This window comes from Pristiophorus japonicus, chromosome 1, assembly GCF_044704955.1.
Source record: "Pristiophorus japonicus isolate sPriJap1 chromosome 1, sPriJap1.hap1, whole genome shotgun sequence".
Lineage (NCBI taxonomy): Eukaryota > Metazoa > Chordata > Chondrichthyes > Pristiophoridae > Pristiophorus > Pristiophorus japonicus.
Genome location: NC_091977.1, coordinates 188,562,895 through 188,582,608, shown reverse-complemented (window position 1 = coordinate 188,582,608; position 19,714 = coordinate 188,562,895).

The following is a 19,714-nucleotide window of genomic DNA, read 5'->3' as shown; positions in this document are numbered from 1 at the left end:
TGCAGCCTCCTAGCATCCTCCTCGCAGCTAGCACTGCCACCCAGCTTAGTGTCATCTGCAAACTTGGAGATATTACATTCAATTCCTTTGTCTAAATCATTAATGTATATTGTAAATAGCTGGGGTCCCAACACTGAACCCTGCGGCACCCCACTAGTCACTGCCTGCCATTCTGAAAAGGACCCGTTTATTCCCACTCTTTGCTTCCTGTCTGCCAACCAGTTCTCTATCCACATCAATACATTAGCCCCAATACCATGTGCTTTAATTTTGCACACCAATCTCTTGTGTGAGACTTTGTCAAAAGCTTTTTGAAAGTCCAAATACACCACATCCACTGGTTCTCCCTTATCCACTCTACTAGTTACATCCTCAAAAAACTCTAGAAGATTTGTCAAGCATGATTTCCCTTTCATAAATCCATGCTGACTTGGACCGATCCTGTCACTGCTTTCCAAATGCGCTGTTATTACATCTTTAATAATTGATTCCAACATTTCCCAACCACCGATGTCAGGCTAACCGATCTATAATTCCCTGTTTTCTCTCTCCCTCCTTTTTTAAAAAGTGGTGTTACATTAGCTACCCTCCAATCCATAGGAACTGAACCAGAGTCCATGGAATGTGGGAAAATAACCACCAATGCTTCTACTATTTCTCGGGCCACTTGCTTAAATAATCTGGGATGCAGACTATCAGGCCCTGGGGATTTATCGGCCTTCAGTCCCTTCAATTTCCCTCACACCTTTTCCTGACTAATAAGGATTTCCCTCTGTTCCCCCTTTTCGCTTGACTCTCGGTTCCCTAGTATTTTCGGGAAGTTATTCGTGTCTTCCATAGTGAAGACAGAACCAAAGTATTTGTTCAATTGGTCTGCCATTTCCTTGTTCCCCATTATGAATTCCCCTGATTCTGACTGCAAGGGACCTACATTAGTCTTCACTAATCTTTTTCTTTTCACATATCAATAGAAGCTTTTGCAGTCAGTTTTTATGTTTCCTCAAACTTACTCTCATACTCTATTTCCCCCTCCTAATTAAACCCTTAGTCTTCCTCTGCTGAATTCTAAATTTCTCCCAGTCCTGAGGTTTGCTGCTTTTTCTGACCAATTTATATGCCTCAGGCTTAGGCTGATAAATGGCAAGTAACAGTCGCGCTGCACAAGTATCAGGCAATGAACATCTCCAACAAGCGAGAGTCTAACCACATCCCATTGATATTCAACAGCATTGCCATCGCTGAATCCCCCACCATCTACATCCTGGGGGTCACCATAAACTTAACTGGACCAGCCACATAAATACCGTGACAGCAAGAGCAGGTCAGAAGCTGGATATTCTTTGGTGAGTGTCTCACCTCATTACCCCCCCCTAAAGCTTTTCCACCATCTACAAAGCACAAGTCAGGAGTGTGATGGAATACTCTCCACTTGCCTGGATAAGTGCAGCTCCAACAGCACTCAAGAAGCTCGACACCATCCAGGACAAAGCAGGCCGCTCGATTCGAATCCCATCCACCACCTTAAACATTCACTCCCTCCATAACCGGCACACCGTAGCTGCAGTGTGTACCATCTACAAGATACACTGCAGCAACTCGCCGAGACTTCTTCGGCAGCACCTCCCAAACCCGCGACCTCAGCCATCTAGAAGGACAAGGCAAGCAGGCGCATAGGAACATCATCAGCTGCAAGTTCCCCTCCAAGTTACACACCATCCTGACTTGGAAATATATCGCCATTCCTTCTTTGTCGCTAGGTCAAAATCCTGGAACTTTCTCCCTAACAGCACTTCAGGAGTACCTTCGTCACAAGGACTACAGCGGTTCAAGAAGGTGGTTCACCACCAACTTCTCAAAGGCAATTAGGGATGGGCAATAAATGCTGGCCTTGCCAGTGATGCCCATATCCCGGAATGAATTAAAAAAATGGCGGCCTCTGCGTTCCACGCTGTAAGTAGGCGGAAGTGAGGCAGCTGCCATATTTTTTTCAAAGTGGTCTTCGTGGCCGATGCTAAAGGTTCCACTTTCTCGGCCTGAGTGGGACTGGCACGACACCTGTCTCGTTCATCGGGAACAAATTTTGTAGAGGGGCCCTTCAGTCGGTGTTAGGCCACTCATTAACATGTTTAAGTAGCCTAACACTTGTTTTACGCATTGTATTTTATAGTCTCTTGTTCAAATTAACTCTATTTATTTGGGAGATCTCAGACAGCCATGTGCAGATTAAAATGGAGTTCCTCATCAGACAAGCAGGTTTCTTAAAAAACAGATCCAGGGCTCTATACCTCCTAGCTAGAGGGCGCTATACATTATATCGTTACACGGATCTGTCTGAGTCACCTAAACAATTGGTCCCATAAATTTAGCAGTGGGACCAATGCCTGTGCAGAATTAGCACAGGCACAGCTAACTTGGTCTGCTTTGTATCCTATTTACAACTGAAAAATGGGCACAACACATACCAATTCCATCCCCATTTGTTTTTTTTTGTTCACAGCACAGGTCAAATCAATCACCCTCACTATTCAATGTGATAGTTCAGCGTGACCAAGCTGCACAACCTGCATTGTAGCTGGAAAATCCACTCCTTTCATTCCAATCAGGAAGCCAGATACTTACTTTGGCTAGCAGAGAAATTGTAATATTCCTGAAACATGAAATGAAGCAGCACTTAGAGCCTAAATAAATTTGAAATAGGTATCAATCCTGCTCGTCATTGTAGTCGGGTGGCAAATATTCTTAGAAAGATGCATTTCTGGCTCCAAATAATTTGATTTGGACTAAATGTCCAAAGTTTAACAAATGAAATCAGGCTGAATCAGATTTGAAAATTTATGTTGCACTTATTTATTGCAGATATTTCATAAATTGCATGAGCTACACTTCCATGAGTTATGGTGTCATGTGAATTTCATTGAATTGTAGCCCAGCCATTTACTGTCCATTATATAATGCCATGCAGGATTGATGCCTGACATTCATTTACTATATTTACTCTTCAAGTATTGTATCATTACATATTTGGAGGAATGTTACAATTTCTCTGAAAGCCAAAGTAAGCGTATGCCTTCCTAATAGAATGTGCACAAACTATCAGTCTGGTAATGTAGTGATTATTAGCGCTGCCCATTCAGAATAAATGTTTGTTCTGCTCTGTCTGTGCATTTGAGACATAGTTATTTGCTCAGAACTGCTCATACAGGGATATTGACACACTATGGTTGCCGCTCAAAAAGTCCTGGCCAGGACTCTGAGCAGTACAGGCTTCAGTAAACCAAGTCTGTGAGAAAGCTAAACATTTAATCAAACCATCGTGTAATGTCTGAGAAATACATATTTAATGACACCTGTACTTGTAGTATACATAGATGTGAACAGACGAGCAGCTGTGTTTCATTATTTGTGACTCTCATGTTAATTATTTATGCTCCAAATGCTGAATTCCATATCTATGCAGATTAACAGTTATTGAAATAAACAAGTTTGCAATTTTTATTTCTGATTTTTACCTGAAGGCTGTTTGCAACATCTGGAGTGTTCCATGTATATAGCATCCCAGCAACACCATTAATGGCACCATCACTGACACAGAGGTCAAGATGTTCTTCATGCAATTATTGAGCAAGAATTGGGAATGGACTTGTAGGTAGGGTAGTGGAGACCTTGAATTGCATGAAGAGACAATTGGATGGGGTGATTGGTTTTAGTGCTAAAATTAGGCCTAAAAAGTGGTTGCCATGCACTGAAAAAGTCGATATTAATCTTCTGCCCTTGTTCAGCACCTGAATAGCACTGCCTCTGAATTTTCTGTAAGGCTTTTCAGGCAGTTGCTCCTGGCTGTACCTGATCTAAATTGCATGAAGCTGAGTGTTAGAGACCTGTGCACTCAGATTTCCTCAATTTAAGGAAAATCTACTCTGTAAAAAAACCTAGGGCTAGAAATTATGTAGCTCCCGGTTTGGGGCAATAACTTTTGTGGGAGCGTAAAGAATTACCTGGTGCTATACAATTGATTCCGATGGGAACTTCCAGTTTAACGCTCCAAAAGGGAAGTGGAGCACGAAATCAAGCACTACCACTTCCTTTAGTGCACTAAAGGGAGCGAGAGGGGCAGTAACGGCAGAGCGCTGCACAATGTTCCGAGCACACTATCGGTTTTACAGGCTCCTTCCCTCCCTCAAAGGGAAGGACAATTCTGTGGTCATTGAAAGCTAAGACTGGGAATGGCCGTTGACAGCACCTGAGATATGTGCATATCACTCCCAAGCTCGCTAAGAGCTGGAAAAAAAAATCAAAATACAGCACACTGGGGACATTATTAAATTTTGGTTTACCTGGCCACCACTTCCTTTAATTAGCGCTCCCCAAGCGGCTAGCCAAGGTGACAATGCCTCCTGCAGCTGCCATTGTTGATGCCCGTCAATGGTGCAGGGGACGGAAGCGCATTTTACATCCGGGGCGATAACGGGGTGCTGCACACCGGATGAAGTCACGATCTCCGGGGTGCAGGAGATCGAGGCAGTAAGTTTTAGCGGCAGTGCTAACCCGCCATGAAAATTCGCAGGTGATGGTGGTTTCACCGTGCCTGATCGGTAAGCCCTTAGCGCCCTGTTATCGCCCTCCTGAGGCACTAACGGGAGGTGCAAAGGAGTCCAATTTCTCCCCCGCTAGTGCTTTCGGTTCCAGAGCTAACATTTAGGTGAAATCTGTCTCAAAGGGACAGGCTTATGTTATCAAAACAAATCTTTATTTTTGGCCTTTTGAATAAAACATGGGTTTTCAGCCTCAGAAATTGTTGCAGAATTCTGTAACTCCTTTTCACTCACTGATGGACACCACACAGTGGCTCGCCCCCTTTTACGGGATGGCTTATTTGGAGGCAAATGTGGACTAACAACTACAAGCCGCTTTGAGAGATAATGAAGATATTCTACTGGCCCTCTCTGGAGCCATTACTAACTGCTTCATCAGTAAAGGGCAACAATTCCGTTTCCATCTGTCCAAACATTGGGGCTAAAATTCCGGCCTTGCCGGATCTGTACGGAATACGTATGGACGCGGAAAGACCCTGCAAAAGAGATTTTTGGCACGCAATGCGCATGCACCGAAAACTGACTTTTCCGATCTATCAAGTTTTGGCTAGACAGATCGCACGCATCCCTGGGAGAAGGACATTCATGCGGGCGAGATTGGGCTATTTGACCAACTCTTGCCCAGCAAATGTCCTTAAAGCTCTTGTGCCTGGTAAAAGCAGGCGCATAGCCTACTTTTACCAGCGTAAGAGTTTTAAAACACATAAAAATAAAAACTAAACACACATTTTTATGTTAAAAACCTTGTCCATTAAGGTAAGTTTATTTTAAACCCTATTAAAACATTTTAACAAAATCTTTAGGCACATCATCGCCCATTCAGCGCCTATTTAGCGCCCATGTAAGCGCTGAGATTCAGGCTATCGCCCATATTTGATGAAAAATGAAAACTAGCGCCCAATTTATCGCCCATTTATTGCCGGTGCAACTTTCGGCATATAGGAAAGAGTTGCATTGCCCGGCCTATTTAAAAAAATATATATGACGTCATCCTCGTGCAAGGCCCAGAATACTGTTTATAATGGAAACTAGCGTCCGATTATCGCCCAGATTATCGCCCAACTCTACTTTCGGTATTTCGCCCATAATTCGCCCAAATAATTGCTCGCCCAAAAAGATGCTCAAGAAAAGCTGCACTCACCTAACCTTAACTCGGCAGTATGGACGCCATTTTGTAACTTGGATGATCTTTAATAATAGGTTGCTTGAAGTGATTGGGAGGAGAAGTAATTTGTGAGTGAGTTTAAGGGTGTTTTTGAATCTTTCCAATCATAACATAAGAACATAAGAACACAAGAAATAAAAGCAGGAGTAGGCCATACGGCCCCTCGAGCCTGCTCCGCCATTTAATACGATCATGGCTGATCTGATCATGGACTCAGGTTCACTTCCCTGCCCACTCTCCATAACCCCTTATTCCCTAATCGTTTAAGAAAATGTCTCTTTCTGTCTTAAATTTATTCAATGTCCCAGCTTCCACAGCTCTCTGAGGCAGCGTATTCCACAGATCCACAACCCTCTGAGAGAAGACATTTCTTCTCATCTCAGTTTTAAATGGGCGGCCCCTTATTCTAAGATTATCCCCTCTAGTTCTAGTCTCCCCCATCAGTGGAAACATCCTCTCTGCATCCACCCTGTCAAGCCCCCTCATAATCTGATATATTTCGATAAGATCACCTCTCATTCTTCTGAATTCCAATGAGTAGGGGCTCAACCTACTCAACCTTTCCTCATAAGTGAACCCCCTCATCTCCGGAATCAACTTTGTGAACCTTCTCTGAACTGCCTCCAAAGCAAGTATATCCTTTCGTAAATATGGAAACCAAAACTGCACGCAGTATTCCAGGTTGGCCTCACCAATACTCTGTACAACTGTAGCAAGACTTCCCTGCTTTTATACTCCATCCCCTTTGCCAAGATTCCATTGGCCTTCTTGGTCACTTGCTGTACCTGCATACTAACCTTTTGTGTTTCATGCACAAGTACCCCCAGGTCCCGCTGTATTGCAGCACTTTGCAATCTTTCTCCATTTAAATAATAACTTGCTCTTTGATTTTTTTCTGCCAAAGTGCATGACCTTACACTTTCCAACATTATACTCCATCTGCCAAATTTTTGCCACTCACTTAGTCTGTCTATATCCTTTTGCAGATTTTTTGTGTCCTCCTTACACATTGCTTTTTCTCCCATCTTTGTATCGTCAGCAAACTGGGCTACGTTACACTCAGTCCCTTCCTCCAAGTCGTTAATATAGATTGTAAATAGTTGGGGTCCCAGCACTGATCCCTGCGGCACCTCACTGGTTACTGATTGCCAACCCGAAAATGAACCATTTATCCCTACTCTCTGTTTTCTGTTCGTTAGCCAATCCTCTATCCATGCTAATATATTACCCCCAACCCATGAACTTTTATCTTGTGCAGTAACCTTTTATGTGGCACCTTGTCAAATGCCTTCTGGAAGTCCAAATACACCACATCCACTGGTTCCCCATTATCCACCCTGTTCGTTACATCTAATCTAATCACATTGTATTTGTTGAAGACAATTTAAGAAGACAAATTAGGGCATTTATAATGATTTATAGTGATGGGGCCTCTAATGTCTCAACCAGTATTGATGACTACTCACATGCTGCAGAATAAAGGTGGGAGAAAGTTCATTGAAGAGCATTATGTGCCCAATCAAAGAGGTGGCAGACTGCTGAGGAGGACACGTTACACCCAAAGCATTTACAGGGATAAGCAATCATACCTGGACTTGTCAGATAACACTTGCATTAGAAGGCTGTGATTCCGAAAGGAGGTCATCAGAGATATGCCAGCTAATTAAGGGAGATCTGCAGCCAACCAGCACCATCAGGACCACACTGCCTGTTGAGGTGAAGGTTACTTTCCTTCTACGCATCGGGCTTCTTTGAGGCCTCAGCTGGCGATATTTGCGGTATCTCTCGGCATGCCACACATTGCTGCATTCGACAGGTGACGGAAGCCCTTTACGCACGCAGGATGGACTTTATAAACTTCCTTATGATCAGGGAGGCACAGAGTGAGAGGGCTTTGGGGTTCTCGAGAATGGCAAACTTCCCCAAGATGAAGGGAGCAATAGAGACTGTATGCACATTGTCCTGCGAGCACCTTTACAGGATTGAAAGGTGTTTCGGAACTGAAAGGGATGCCACTCCCTGAATGTACAGCTCGTTGTCGACCACAAGCAAATAATCATGGCAGTAAATGCAAATTTTCCAGGGAGCATCCATGATGCGCACATCTTGCGTGAGAGCACTGTCTCTGACCTGGTTAAAAGTCAACCACAAGGTCACGGTTGGATGCTGGGGGATAAAGGATATGGCTTTGCCAGCTGGCTCATGATTCCCCTGCGTAAGCCCCATACAGAAGCCAAGAAGTGCTACAACGAAAGCCAGATAGCCACATGCAATATCATCAAAAAGACAATTGGAGTTCTGAAGCAGTGCCTGGACCGCTCAGGAGGCAACCTACAATACCACCCTGAGCAGGTCGCTGAGTTCATTGTGGTATGCTGCATGTTGCATAACCTAGCTATCAGGAGAGGACAAAAATTGCCAGATGGGACTGCCAGTCCAACTCAGGAGAGAGTGGAGGTGGAAGAGGAGGACGAGGAGGAGGATGAGGACCTCGGGGAAGACAATCAGCCTGGTGATGAACCCCTGCTCTACGCTTCCCTCCCCGCTCCCCCGCCCCCCACAACCCACCACACCACTAGAAAAGCCCCGTGGTTGTTACGCAGCTGCAAAACTGTTGCGTCAGCAGCTCATAGAAACTTGGAAACATAGAAAATAGGTGCAGGAGTAGGCCATTCAGCCCTTCGAGCCTGCACCACCATACAATAAGATCATGGCTGATCACTCCCTCAGTACTCCTTTCCTGCTTTCTCTCCATACCCCTTGACCTCCTTAGCCGTAAGGGCCGTATCTAACTCCCTCTTGAATATATCCAATGAACTGGCATCAACAACTCTCTGCGGCAGGGAATTCCACAGGTTAACAACGCTCTGAGTGAAGAAGCTTCTCCTCATCTCAGTCCTAAATGGCCTACCCCTTATCCTAAGACTGTGTCCCCTGGTTTTGGACTTTCCCAACATCGGGAACATTCTACCCGCATCTATCCTGTCCCGCCCCATCAGAATCTTATATGTTTCTATGCGATCTCCTCTCATCCTTCTAAACTCCAATGTATAAAGGCCCAGTTGATCCAGTCTCTCCTCATACGTCAGTCCGGCCATCCCGGGAATCAGTCTGGTGAACCTTCGCTGCACTCCCTCAATAGCAAGAACGTCCTTCCTCAGATTAGGAGAACAGAACTGAACACAATATTCCAGGTAAGGCCTCACCAAGGCCCTGTACAATTGCAGTAAAACCTCCCTGTTCCTATACTCAAATCCCCTAGCTATGAAGGCTAACATACCATTTGCCTTCTTCACCGCCTGCTGTACCTGCATGCCAACTTTCAATGACTGATGTACCACGACACCCAGGTCTCATTGCACCTCCCCTTTTCCTAATCTGTCGCCATTCAGATAATATTCTGTCTTTGCGTTTTTGCCCCCAAAGTGGATAACCTCACATTTATCCACATTATACTGCATCTGCCATGCATTTTCCCACTCACCTAACCTGTCCAAGTCACCCTGCAGACTCCTAGCGTCCCCCTCACAGCTCACACCGCCACCCAGTTTAGTGTCATCTGCAAACTTGGAGATATTACACTCAATTCCTTCATCCAAATCATTGATGTATATTGTAAACAGCTGGGGTCCTAACACTGAGCCCTGGAGCACTCCACTAGTCACTGCCTGCCATTTTGAAAAGGACTCGTTTATCCCGACAATCTGGTTTCTGTCTGCCAACCAGTTCTCTATCCACATCAGTATATTACCCCTAATACCATGTGCTTTGATTTTGCACACCAATCTCTTGTGTGGGACCTTGTCAAAAGCCGTTTGAAGGCCCAAATACATCACATCTACTGGTTCTCCCTTGTCCATTCTACTACTTACATCCTCAAAAAATTCAAGAAGATTTGTCAAGCATGATTTCCCCTTCATAAATCCATTCTGACTTGGACCAATCCTGTCACTGCTTTCCAAATGCGCTGCTATTTCATCCTTAATAATTGATTCCAACATTTTCCCCACTACTGATGTCAGGCTAACCGGTCTATAATTACCCGCTTTCTCTCTCCCTCCCTTTTTTAAAAGTGGTGTTACATTAGCTACCCTCCAGTCCATAGGAACTGATCCAGAGTCGATAAACTGTTGGAAAATGATCACCAATGCATCCACTATTTCTAGGGCCACTTCCTTAAGTACTCTGGGATGCAGACTATCAGGCCCCGGGGACTTATCGGCCTTCAATCACATCAATTTCCCTAACACAATTTCCTACCTAATAAGGATTTCCTTCAGTTCCTCCTTATCACGAGACACTCGATCCCCTAGTACTTCCAGAAGGTTATTTGTGTCTTCCTTCGTGAAGACAGAACCAAAGTGTTTGTTCAATTGGTCTGCCATTTCTTTGTTCCCTATTATAAATTCACCTGAATCTGACTGCAAGGGTCCTATGTTTGTCTTCACTAATCATTTTCTCTTCACATATCTATAGAACCTTTTGCAGTCAGTTTTTATGTTCCTGACAAGCTTCTTCTCGTACTCTATTTCCCCCCTCTTAATTGAACCCTTTGCCCTCCTCTGCTGAATTCTAAATTTCTCCCAGTCCTCAGGTTTGTTACTTTTTCTGGCCAATTTATATGTCTCTTCCTTGGATTTAACACTATCCTTAATTTCCCTTGTTAGCCATGGTTGAGCCACCTTCCCCGATTTATTTTTACTCCAGACAGGGATGTACAATTGCTGAAGTTCATCTATGTGATCTTTAAATGTTTGCCATTGCCTATCCACCGTCAACCCTTTCAGTATCATTTGCCAGTCTATTCGAGCCAATTCACGCCTCAAACCCTCGAAGTTACCTTTCCTTAAGTTCAGGACCCTAGTTTCTGAATTAACTGTGTCACTCTCCATCTTAATAAAGAATTCCACCATGTTATGGTCACTCTACCCAAAGAGGCCTCGCACAACAAGATTACTAATTAGTCCTTTCTCATTACACATCACCCAGTCTAGGATGGCCAGCTCCCTAGTTGGTTCCTCGACATATTGGTCTAGAAAACCATCCCTAATACACTCCAGGAAATCCTCCTCCACCGCATTGCTACCAGTTTGGTTAGCCCAATCAATATGTAGATTAAAGTCACCCATGATAACTGCTGTACCTTTATTGCATGCATCCCTAATTTCTTGTTTGATGCTGTCCCCAACCTTACTACTACTGTTTGATGGTCTGTACACAACTCCTACTAGCGTTTTCTGCCCCTTGGTATTCCGTAGCTCCACCCATACCGATTCCACATCATCCAAGCTAATGACCTTTCTTACTATTGCATTAATTTCCTCTTTAACCAGCAATGCCCCCCCACCTCCTTTTCCTTTCTGTCTATCCTTCCTAAATGTCGAATACCTGGATGTTGAGTTCCCAGCCTTGGTCACCCTGGAGCCATATCTCCGTGATGCCAATTATATCATACACATTAACTGCTATCTGCGCAGTTAATTCGTCCACCTTATTCCGAATACTCCTCGCATTGAGACACAGAGCCTTCTTCGTAACACACTTTGCCCTTTTAGAATTATGGTGTAATGTGGCCCTTTTTGCTTTTTGCCTTAGGTTTCTCTGCCCTCCACTTTTACTTTTCTTCTTTCTATCTTTTGCTTCTGCCCCCATTGTACTTCCCTCTGTCTCCCTGCATAGGTTCCCATCCCCCTGCCATATTAGTTTAACTCCTCCCCAACAGCACTAGCAAACACTCCCCCTAGGATATTGGTTCCAATCCTGCCCAGGTGCAGACCGTCTGGTTTGTACTGGTCCCACCTCCCCCAGAACCGGTTCCAATGTCCCAGGAATTTGAATCCCTTCCTTCTGCAGCACTCCTCAAGCCACGTATTCATCTGAGCTATCCTGCGATTCCCACTCTGACTATCAAGTGGCACTGGTAGCAATCCTGAGATTACTACTTTTGAGGTCCTACTTTTTAATTTAGCTCCTAGCTCCCTAAATTCATCTCGTAGGACCTCATCCCATTTTTTACCTATATTGTTGGTACCTATATGCACCACGACAACTGGCTGTTCACCCTCCCTTTTCAGAATGCCCTGCACCCGCTCCAAGACATCCTTGACCTTTGAACCAGGGAGGCAATATACCATCCTGGAGTCTCGGTTGTTGCTGAGAAACGTCTATCTATTCCCCTTACAATTGAATCCCCTATCACTATCACTCTCCCACTCTTTTTCCTGCCCTCCTGTGCAGCAGAGCCACCCACGGTGCCATGAACTTGGCTGCTGCTGCCCTCCCCTGATGAGTCATCCCCCTCAACAGTACCCAAAGCGGTGCATCTGTTTTGCAGGGGGTTAACCGCAGGGGACCGCTGCACTACCTTCCTTGCACTGCTCTTCCTGTTGGTCATCCATTCCCTATCTGGCTGTGTACCCTTTACCTGTGGTAAGACCAATTCACTAAATGTGCTATTCACGTAATTCTCAGCATCGTGGATGCCCCATAGTTCATCCACCCGCAGCTCCAGTGCCACAACGCGGTCCGTCAGGAGCTGCAGGCAGATGTACTTCCCGCACACGTAGTCGTCAGGGACCCTGGAAGGGTCCCTGACTTCCCACATAGTACAGGAGGAGCATAACACGTGTCCGAACTGTCCTGCCATGACTTAACCCTTAGATTAACTTAATTTGGCAACAACAATGCTAAAGGTTACTTACTGATATAGAAAAGAAAAAGAAAAACTACTTACCAATCACCAGCCAATCACTTACCCCCTTGGCTGTGACGTCACCTTTCAATTTCTTTCTACTTTTTTGCCTCCCTGGTGCATCTGCACCGGCTGGCCTCTCCGACGTCCCGCTTTCCTCCGACGATGCTGCCGCTGCTCCCTGCTACTGCTGGGCCTCTTGTAGGCCTCACCAACATCCCGCTCCGCCTCCAATGATGCTCATAAATGAACGCTTTGTGTGAACTTATGTTGGTGATAGTTACAGTTGCATTACGTTTCATCCTTGCCTGGCCATGGCCATTGTTTCCAACCCTGTATTGATGTTTTACCTTATGGTAATAGAGGACACTTCATGACAATTGTAAAGTTAAATAAATGTTTTTAATAACAACAACTGATTTAAAATATTTTTTAATGAACTATAACACCCCCCCAATCCCCAACAGTCAACAAAATGTTTTCAACAACAATATAACGATAACACCCTCTCACCATCCCCAACAGTTAACAATCAACAAATTAAAAAAAAAATAATATAACAATAAAATATGCCCACCACCCTACCCACCTGCGGCCATGCTTCCCTCCTCTAACTTCACCACCCCTCGTCGTAACCCCCACTTTCCCACTTAATCCCCTAGTAATCAGACCAAGATGTCTTGCAGCAGAGCACCTCAAGGGTTGCTGCTGTGTGCGGGAGGCGGGGTTGACGTTGGCAGAATGACCTCAGTGGATTGAGGAGAAGATGTTTGCAAAGAAACGGCTTCCGAGTCAGAAGGAAGTTCTTCCTCCTGTCTCGCATCTGTCGTAGTGGTTGGTGGTACTGCACCTTGGGGTGCAGTGCCTTATCCCAAAACTATCGCCTGCTGCAAGGCATCAACAGGGTCGGTCGTTCGTCCCATTGCCGCAACCATCTGCCTCATGCCCTCCGATATTCTGGCAGATAGTGTGGCAATGTTGCCGGTCAATCCACCAATCACCTGGAGAAGCTCTCAACCTATGTCGACGCTCGCCCTCGACAGTGACACCATGTTCTCATTGACATCTGCCCATCACTGCACGTGCCTACCTTGCCAACCCAACCTCCATGGGGTTGGCGTGGGCACTGGACGAATTGGAGTGCCCTGCTGCAAGCTGGTTGGCTCCAATACTTCACCCATTGAGGATGATTGGCCGCAGGTACCACAGATGACCCTTCCGGCTCATCATCCTCCTCCTTGGTCGTATCGTCTTCTTCTTCCCCCGTGGTGAGCACGACCTGCAGCGGTAGTGGTGATGTTCCAGGAGTCTCTTGTTGCGCCTGGGGAGCCTGGGGAGCTGGAAAACATAATTGAGGTTAGTCGAAGCGAGGGGGAGACATGAGAATGCTTTGCACTGCGCAGGCATATGTACGAGGAGCAACACTACTGCAATAAATGTGAAGGAGAAACGTTACATATAATCAACATGAGAGGACAGAAGAGAACAGAAGCTGCATGCATAACATTACATCATTCATATATTATAATCAAATGGCATTAAATTACTTTAAATTTCCACTGGTTTACCATTGCTTTACACATTACTCACGTGGAACAACAATGGAATCTGCACCACCATAGGTGGCACAGCAATTATGCATGTCCACTGTAAGATGGTGGTCTTGGGGGTCAGGTTCACCTCTGAACTTCTCCCCTTTGAGTTCCCACTCCCTTGAGTTCTAGACTCTGGATTTATTTGGGGAACGTGATAAAGTGCAAGAGACAACTGGTTTGGTGCAAAAGAACTTTATGTTTTATTAAAGACAAGAAATTACAATGTTAAACTTATAATTACTCTAATAAAGAACAGTACATCACACATTCAAAGGGGTTACAGTGAATAATACACCTCCCACCTCCCAATGCCTAACACTGACTAGATTAGACTCCCAGGGCAGACAGGGACTATGCTTACCAATCCTTTATGGTCAGTTGGCGGTAGTTCGCGATTTCGGGGTTCGCTGCATTCTGTAGGTTCTGCTTGCCGTACCCCGAACGTCGGAGAAGACTTCTTACTGCGCAATCTTCAGTTGGGTGGTGTCCGCTGATGCGGAAGGGTGCGTTTTGGACTTATGGGATAAATACCCGTTTTCTTTCGTTAGAAATAGGTTTCAAAGTCCTTTTAGATAATGTTTTCACCTGTTGGCAGTCAGGCCTAGGTTGTAGATTGGAAACTTTCGACTCTTCGGTTTCTTTCTTGTGGAGTTTTGTTTCGAAGTTGGTTGATCACGTAGGTTTTGGTGGTACCACGTTGGCTGTGGTCGGTTGCTGCCGCGATGGTGATGTTCTTCCTTTTCCGATTTCAGGACGTCAAGGCTGGAGAAGTTGGTTACAACTGCTGCGGTGGTCGCTCTCCCTTCTTGATGCTAGGCTGCTGTGTGCATACCTTCTGCTAAGCATCCCTAGCAGTTTCTTCTGAGGCAGTAGCATACCCTTTGTTAAAGCAGGGCCCAGTTATATGGTTTGAGCTGTTCCAAATCAGCCCGGATTCTTTGTGTAATTTTTGGCGGGCTTGATATTTCTTTGTCATATTTTGGCGGGCTCATTAAAATGTTAACCTGTCTTGGGTGTGTCGATCTTCTAAATCTGTTTCTTGATGGAAATATTAGCTTGGTATTTGCAATGTCTGTCAGTGCTTCGGTTTTTCACGTGGGCTGGATGGGCCTTTGTTGTTATGCACATGCTGAAATGGTTTTCCAGATTCAGGTTGATGGTTAGCTATCTCTGGGTTAATTGTTGCTACGTTAATGCCTCCTGTGGAGAAGAGTTTTCGAGTATCCACAATTCTCCAGGCAATTTACTTTAGTTTCAATACTCAAACTGGTTTCTTTGTAAGATAGTCATCCTTTAGTTCTCTAGCCCTGCCCACACAGACTAAATTTGTCTCGTAAAATCCCAAATTCGATTAAAGTTCGTAGTTTCTTCCATGTGTACTTTAGGATTTGAAACTTTCTGGTAGATAGTTCCAAATTAAATTTCCTTTCCAATGAATCCAAACACTGGAGGGAGTTTCCTACGTATTTTGCACCCTTCACCACTAAGGCTGCGGCACCCTCCTCCAGCTCAGTCATAGGGTGCAGGTCAGCAGGCCCTCCTCCGCTCCGCCTGATTCTTAGATATATTCCTCTGCAAACATGACAAGAGCATGGCATAAGCTATTTGACCAGGTACTATTACAGAAACACAACAGATATTGTAATCCACAATTAGTCACCCCACATGCTATTCATTGTTAATGTTAACGTTATATGCTAATACGGTTTGTATCCAATGGATGCATGGATATAACATCTACGTTCAGAGAAAATATTTAATAAGATTGTGTTTATGAACTAATGCTTGACACCAAGCCTCTCGTGTACAATCTCCAGGAAAGGACCCATCCAAGGGACATGCCATTCGGCGCCTGAGGGGAGGGAGGTGGTTTATTGGAATCGATAAAGGTCCCCGAGGTGGGAATCAGGACCGCTGGTGAGTTCGGCAATGACAGGACCGTAATGGGAGGGGGCACCGTGACCCTGGGCTGTGCTCAGAGACCTCTGTGTGGCCGGAGCTAATGTCCAAAAGTGTCGCAAGGCAGACAGTGAGCCAGAGCAGCTCTCCCCCGGTCCAGGCTGGGTCACTGTGTGACTGACAGCAGCCGGAGAGACTCACACAGTCTGGGCAAAACTGACCGGACCCCTCAGTGCTCAGTCGTGCCCCCATCCACCAACCTAACCAAGATGGTTAACTTGGAGATGGTGTCCAAGTTAAAGAGTTGCTCACAGCACACAAACTGCGATATAATTTAATAATTCTCCTTCTAAATTAAAGTGGTAGAAATAGCGAGTGTTTGCGGTCTGTCTGTTTCCAATCATTGCTTTGGCCCCAATTTTCGATCAATGTGTTTAAATAATAATTAATACTGTCGATTAAGTTTAAGACATCTCAGCAACATTAGAGTAAAAGGGCTCAGGTTCCGACCCCAGTCCAAATCTTAACAGGGAAGCTACCCAAGATTACCTAGCTTAATTACAATCCGGCAGATTTATATTCTAATTCATGAATCAGTGCATCATTACAATTATAAATTTAATAATTTAATACTTACCCTTACCGATGAAACAAGACTGTTCCAGCGCTTTGCGGCACTGGTCTGCCTCTTGCCTATTGTGGGCCACAGATGACACAATAGCAGCAATATCCGCCCATATTCTCTGGTATATTCTCTGGTTTCCCATGCCCCACCGTCCGAGTCTCCACCTCGTGGACTGAGGCCTCATTCGCCTCTTTGGAGAAGGCTTTTGCCCTTCTTCTCTCTGGAACCTCCTCAATAATCTCTCCTGATTCCTTGTGCTCTATCTCCATCTTATCTGCTTATCAATTCCTTAAAAAAATGACTCCGAACATATCTTCCTTCTCTCCCCCTCCCTTTGCTTTCTGAGCATGCACAGATGACCCCTGACCTCCCGAATCACGGGAAAAGTTCTTTGCCTGGAAAAAAACATGCATGCGCAGAACGGCTGTTGCTATGGACGCCAGCCTTGCACGACTGAATACATTGCTATCGCCCATTTCACATCGCTAAGGCTATCGCCCAAATTAAAAAGGCAAAATTAGCGGTTTTTAAAATGGGCGATATTCCAGCGACCCTGAAAAATAAAAAAAGCACTCAGGTCAGAAATATCGCCCATTTTTGGGCAATAGCAATCATAGTGGAAAGTCTAGCCCAATTAATTTTAATTATGTGAGGTGCGTTTTTTTATTTTTTATGTTATGTTTAGTGTGTTTGTGTTTTTTTTCCTCTTTAATAGCAATAAGAACTCGTAGATATACAGTTCGCATTGCTATTAATGAGAATACTGTACCTAATTGGTTGTGCAGTCACACGTGACTGCACCTTTGCGTCCGAACCTCGAGGATGAGAGTGCGTTCCAAAACGTGGGAAGTGAAGGCCTCCCCACCGCAATCGCAGACGCCTCTGGGAACACCAGGTCATTTCGTAAAAATTCTCGGGTCGGAGGCGTTCGTCCAAAGGAAGCCTCCGATCCGAATTTCAGGCCCAATAGCTCCATGCATGATTGATACAAAACCTTGACAATCCTCCTATTCTTAAATCTTCAGTGTACGTAGCCGCACTTGTTTTCACTTTTTGTCTACAGTAAAAAGGCAATAACAGAACAGTGATTGAGTGATTTATTCATTAATGCTGCGTGTATGCCTCCACTCTTTATCACTGTGTGCTTCTGTTTTACCTACTTTTTCCCTACTGTTCCTTTTAAGTGAACGTCCACTGACTAGAGATTGGGAGAGGTGACAATGCTATTTAGCACACCCTTTAGCATCTCACCCTCATATGCTTGAACACTCTCCCTAAACCCCTCTGTCTTGCTACCTTTCCTCTTTTTTAAAAGCTTTCTCAAACTTCACTCTTTGATCTTGTCTTTGGCCGCCACCCATATCTTTTTCCCACCACTGCTCAGAGTCTGGCTATTTTCATCACTATGAAGTACTTTGGGATATTTTATTACTTTAAGAGGTGATATAATCGCAAATAATTGATACTGTAAAAAATGAGAAATATTAACAGTTGTTTTGACAGTAATTACTTCAGTAACAGAATGTTTAGTTAGCTATAACAACAAGTACCTCAGTAGAGCATCTGTAACAACAGAAGTTAGGACTATAATTTAACTAATTGAACAGAACAAGACTTTTGGCCCTAACAGCAATTCTGCAGTGTAGGTGGCCTGAAGGAGGCAGCAAATCTGGCAGCACCTGGGAAACCTGCGCCTCCGTTTAGATTCCAACTGATTGCAAGTTCGTGCAGGGGTCTGGGGTGGGTGGCACTTCCGGCTACCCAAAACATGAGCCCTAAACATCCGAGATCCCAGGAATGAGGGGAGGGAATTCCAACAGTAGGAGTTTTGTTGGCCCTGGCCTTCCTACCATGTCCGACCTGGATGCTAAGATGAATCTTATATTCATTTATAATTATGGTATCTATTATTTAATTTTATTAAATTATAATTAATCTTTATTATACTGATTTTACTATTGTATACTCCTTATTGTATTATTTACAATGTAATTTGAATTTATTTTTTTGAGTTTTTCGCCTGTGTCTATCTGCGTGCGCATTTTGGCTGCTACTTTTTTATCTCTTTTTACACTTCCTTCTCCCACTTTTTCTCTCTTTCCCTCAATGGTCAATATCTAATGTGTTGTAAAATTGTTGTGAAGCGCCTTGGGATGTTTTACTACGTTAAAGACGCTATATAAATAAAAGTCATTATTATTATTATTATTTATCTTGCACTCAGGACAACACAGAGGTGCAAATGGGGTCCTGGCCTGGACCCCATTATAGTTCCTGCTCCAGGGTCGATATTGGTCCTGTTATATGGGTCGACTTGGGCCTTCTCCAAAAAAAAATCTTTGCTGCTGGTGCCGTCTCTCCAGCGAGTGGCTTGCTTTTCCTGCCAGCCTCCCTCCACCCCCAACCCACCCCCCCCCCACCGCCTCTAGTGGGTGTCCAAGGTGTGCTTAACATGCTTGTTACGGATATTTAATTTATGTGACCCTGCCCTGACCCCCACATACAGTGACAGGAGCAGAGGTCACGCTCAAGGATTTTTAGCCTCAATATTTTTAACGATAAAAAACAGTCCACTAGGTTACATTACTTTATTGCTTTCATCATTTATCTCTGCTCATTATTATGATATGATCACTGTTTGTGAATAAAACATCCAAATAAAAAGATTTTCTAATACATGCTGACACTGAATAAGTAATTGTAGTCAGGATATGTTCCAAGATGCATTTTCTTATATTTAGAACAGATCAGAGTGATCCAGCAGAGGGCACCAGCTGACTGCTTTTCTCCGAGGTACCAGTCCATTTCAACAACAGCAAAAACAACAACCATAGCACTGAGCCCATACAAAGAGATCCTACTAAAGATATCTATATACAACTGGAATGATTATTCAATTGCATATAATAATTTATGTTTGCAAGGAAACTTTTTCATTTTGCTTTTGCAGTGTTTAACGAGCAATTACATTTTGGAATATTTAAACTAAGAATGTAAAAGTGCAGACGGATTATTAAATAAAGATGTCAAATCAACAAAGAAAGTTAGGTCAATATTTTAAGTATATCTTTTGCCACTTCTGATGACGGGTCACATTCGAAACATTAATCCTTTCTCTTTCAGATGCTAATTCACCTGATGCGCATT